At 28.2% G+C, this 4,458-nt stretch overlaps 1 long non-coding RNA gene across 1 annotated transcript in view; it reads left to right on the top strand.

The window, feature by feature from the left end:
* LOC122635707 overlaps positions 1–1,050 on the top strand; it is a 2,227-nt gene extending 1,177 nt beyond the window's left edge. The window contains exon 2 of the long non-coding RNA XR_006328731.1: positions 533–1,050. This is a non-coding gene — a long non-coding RNA (uncharacterized LOC122635707). The remainder of the gene's footprint in view (positions 1–532) is intronic.
* Positions 1,051–4,458: the final 3,408 nt, after the last annotated feature.

Here is a 4,458-nt window from a genome sequence, read left to right as displayed (position 1 = left end):
AGAGAGAGAGAGAGAGAGAGAGAGAGAGAGAGAGAAAGAAAGAAAGAAAGAATGCATCGAAGTCTGTCCATGGTGGCGGTATAGCGTAAAAAAATTGTACATTGTTTTGTAAAGAATACATTTATTTATATCTGTGATAACGAGGAGGAGATACAACAAGGAAAAAAAAAGAAGAATAAATAAATAAATAAATAAAAACAGAAGAGTGGAAAGATCACAAAGTGTTACGGTATATATACATATATATATATATATATATATATATATGTATATGTATGTATGTATAGGTTGTACACACACACTCATACACGCGTGCGCGAACATACATGCACACGCATACGCAAACACAAATCTAAACACACATATACGCGCGCGCATATACATGCACACATACATACACACATATAAACACATATATATCTCGGTATACTCTGACGAGAACGTTCGGTGCTCGTGGATTCATTGACACGCGTAATATATCATAGTATAATTACAAATACGACGAATAATGTTCTTTTTTGTACATAAGCAGAGTATAGATTCGATACATGAAGGTTCGATCGACGACGTTAAAAAGATCGATAATGTTCAAACTACGAGAGGGTGCATGGTGAATGAAAAAGAAATAACGAAAGAAGAAAAAGGTGAAGAAAAAAAAAATATTAATAAAATAAAATGAAATGAGTATATATATACATATATGTATATACATATGTATATACATATATGATTATATATATGTATATGAAAGGAAAACGTCTATACAACTGTTGCACCTACGTCAGAGAACCTATTTGTTGTGAATATATTATATACAAAATAAATAAATAAATAAATAAATAAATAAATAAATAAATAAATGAATAAATAAATAAATAAATATATATATATATATTATACATACATACACAGTACAGGTATTTAGGTAAACGTGTACACATAATACGAGAATAAGATTCATTCGGTTGATCGTACGAATTCGATTGTAAATTAATTAATGAAAAATTGTAAATAGCTCTAAATGTGAATATAGAACAGATGTATCTATTATTAATATTATTATTATTATCTCATCATCATCATACCGATATCACATTATGTTGTTATTATTATTATTATTATTATTATTATTATTATTGTATTATTATTAATTATTAATTAATTATTATTATTATTAATTATTAATTATTAATTATTAATTATTAATTATTATTATTATTATTATTATTGTCTACTACATTATAGATTCATATTATATTAAAAAGGAGACTATTACGTTGTACGGGTCCATTTTTCTTTTTTTTTTATTTATTAAAATATCTCGATTCCCCTATTGAGCAATTATCACTTATCACAATCTTCAATTTGTTTCGTTTAAGTTTTTCTGCTTTTTTTCTTTTATATATATATATATATTCCCTTTTTTCAATAAACTTCGTAATCGTTAAATAAAATTTCGTTTGGTACGGACAAAGTCCATTGAGAAAGTTTAAAAAATTTTTTGCGCTCAACTTTTGGGCCGCAGAATTTTTTGCGAGCGATCAACGAATTGAGAGATTTCAATGCCAGCGAGAAAACGTCAAGGCCGTCAACGGTAAATTATTTTACTTATTTGGGAAAAATGAAAGTCCGGAGAAGTTTCATTTTTCTTTTCTTTTTTAAAGGAAAAAAAAAAAAAAGACAAAAAGAATCAAAGGAAAGAGAACATATAATAGAGTCACAAACGTAGTCTCTAGAATAAAATAGAAAGAAAGAGAAAGAAATAGAGAGAAGGAAAAGGAAAGAGAGAGAAAGAGAAAGAGAGAAAGGAAGAAACGAACGCCATACGGAACGATTGCACCCTCGTTCGGTAAGGCTCAAGGACGAACCTTTTTATATTTATGATCGACTGTGTAGACACTTATAGATAGACTTTTAATGTAACAACTTGGCACGATCTTTCGATATTTTTATTTAAACGTCTCTAAAATATACGTTCAGATTTCATTAATACCAATGTATCCTCAAACTGAACGATATATTTAATCTAAATATATTGTTTCATTGCTTATCGTTTTAACCTTTGAATACGGTTAAGATCATTAAAATGCCAAAGTTATGTCATATATTACTCATGTTTTATACTTCGAAACAATCATAAATCGTACTACGTAAGTACCTTCCAAGGTTTAAGGTTATTCTATTAAGATCGAAGAATTTAAGTGGAGTGTTGTAAAATCTGTAACTTCGTTTCAAATATGTCTTTTGATCTTGTTTCTTTCTTTCTTTTTTCCTTTCACTCTTTCTCTCTCTCTCTCTCTCTCTCTCTCTCTCTCTCTCTTTTTATTTTTGATTATTTCTTAGTACTTTCACGTAACCGATATTAAATCTAACTTTGTCCAATTCGTGCATCCTCTTTTAATCATGAACATATCGTTATCTTGAAAAAAAAAAAAATTGTTCTCTTCGTTTGAAATTAAATCGGAGGAAAATATTAAAAAAAACAACTATGAAACATTTATCAAAATATTATGAGGATCGAGTAACTTCGACGATCAATTTATTTTTTATCTTTGAAAGTAAAAAAGAAAAACTGAAAAAGAAATAAAGAAAGAATACGTGAGGTTGATAAAACGTTCAGATACTTCAATAATTAATTTATCTTTTCTCCTTGAAATTCAATTGATAAAAAAAAAAAAAAATAACATATATATATATATATATATATTATTTTTTTTTTCTTACGAAGTTGATCAAATCTAAGAATCAGAGAGATATTATATCCAGATAACATTTCAATCTATATCGAGAATAAAATATCAAACTATTAATTTAGTTCGAAACGTCAAGTTCGAGTAAAGAAATAGCAAGAAAAAGGAAAAAGAGAAAAACAAGAAAATCAATTCGCTTTCAATCGCGAAAAATAATTTCGAATCGAGTTTGATAAATAAAACAATGAATTAATATATATATATATATATATATATATATATAATATACAATAAAATAATAACGTAAGTTATAATAAAGAAAACTTTAATAAAAGAATTTAAAAGAGGACATCGATAATCTCTTACAAAGTGGTCGACCATTACCATAAATTTGAATGTCCTCACTCTTTCTATTCCTTTCTATCTTCCATCTCTTTCTCACAATCGACGATAATATTTATTCTCTCACAGTTCTTTCTCCTTCTTCAGCAATCCAAGTCTGATGCTCTTCGAGCGAGCATTTCCCGACGACTGCAACCCCTTTTACGGCTTAGTTTATGGCAAAGACTCAATTTGGTCCCGGCAGTTGGTGCCCGTTCCCCAGTGACTAATATACCAAGGTGCACCGCGTGGGGTGCAGCACGTGATGCATAGTTCGCGATGCATCACGTATTCCCTGTACGCATGCGCATGTTTCACCTCTGCGGGACAACATTTTTCTCTCTTTTTTGCTAGTTCGTAAAGAACAATTTATTAAAGTAATTACTACGAATGATTAAATTGAAATTGTTCTCTTTTTCTTTTTCTTTTCTTTTTTTTTTTTTTTAAGAAAACGAAACGATCAAAAAAAAAAAAAAAAAAAAGAAAAAACTTTCTGTTGCATTCGTATTTGAAAAACATTTGTCCTTTTTTTGTAATCTTTTCGAGTCATCGTTTCGTCAATCAGGCTAAATTAGTGCGAGTAGAGATTAATCTGTTTCGTTCGTATTTGAAAGATTTGTTTATTTAATATTTTCGAGCATAGTTTCTTAATCAGAAGAAATAGCGTCAGAGATTAAGAACTACGACGAGGTAAATTATTTCAACTATATTTTGTTGTCGCGATTGAAAAGAAGTTTCAACGTTCGTACATAGAAATTTTTATTTGACGATGTTTTGTTAAAGTCGTTTCTCAAAGAACGAACATTATTTCACAATTAAAATGTAAGGTTTAAATTACGTTCGAATTTTGTTACAATATTAAGAAAATAAAAGAAAAATTGTCCGAGGAAAAGATTCGTATTCCATCTGTGTTTAAACAATTTTTGGACAAATAATTTCCAATACGATCGATTACAATACCATCGATTATATTACCCAATACAATCGCAAGAAATAATTTATATAAATAGTATTTTATTATTATCGTAATATCGTAAAGATCAATGAGACCAGTAAAAGAATTTTTCTATCGATGAATATTCTAATAATTTTTCGAATATATTTAAATATATATATATATATATATATATATATATATATATATATATATTGATAGAACAGGAGAGTGAGTATTCGTAAATGGAATGATATGAATAATTCAGAAGCTTATTCACATCTATGAACGCTAATCGTGCCATTTGCGAAAATGTAAATCATTGAGAGAGCGTGTTAAATTATTGACAGTTCCGCTACCGATCGGTGGCGGAGCGTGAAGTTACGCGTGTCGTGCCAATTATCGTGTACTACCTTATATCCTTGAAAAAAAGTAAAAAAAAAAAAAAAAAAA

The sequence above is a fragment of the Vespula pensylvanica genome, chromosome 19 (genome assembly GCF_014466175.1).
Source record: "Vespula pensylvanica isolate Volc-1 chromosome 19, ASM1446617v1, whole genome shotgun sequence".
In the NCBI taxonomy this organism is placed as follows: domain Eukaryota; kingdom Metazoa; phylum Arthropoda; class Insecta; order Hymenoptera; family Vespidae; genus Vespula; species Vespula pensylvanica.
The sequence above is the reverse complement of the archived record's forward strand: the minus strand, read 5'-3'. Positions and strand labels throughout refer to the sequence as shown.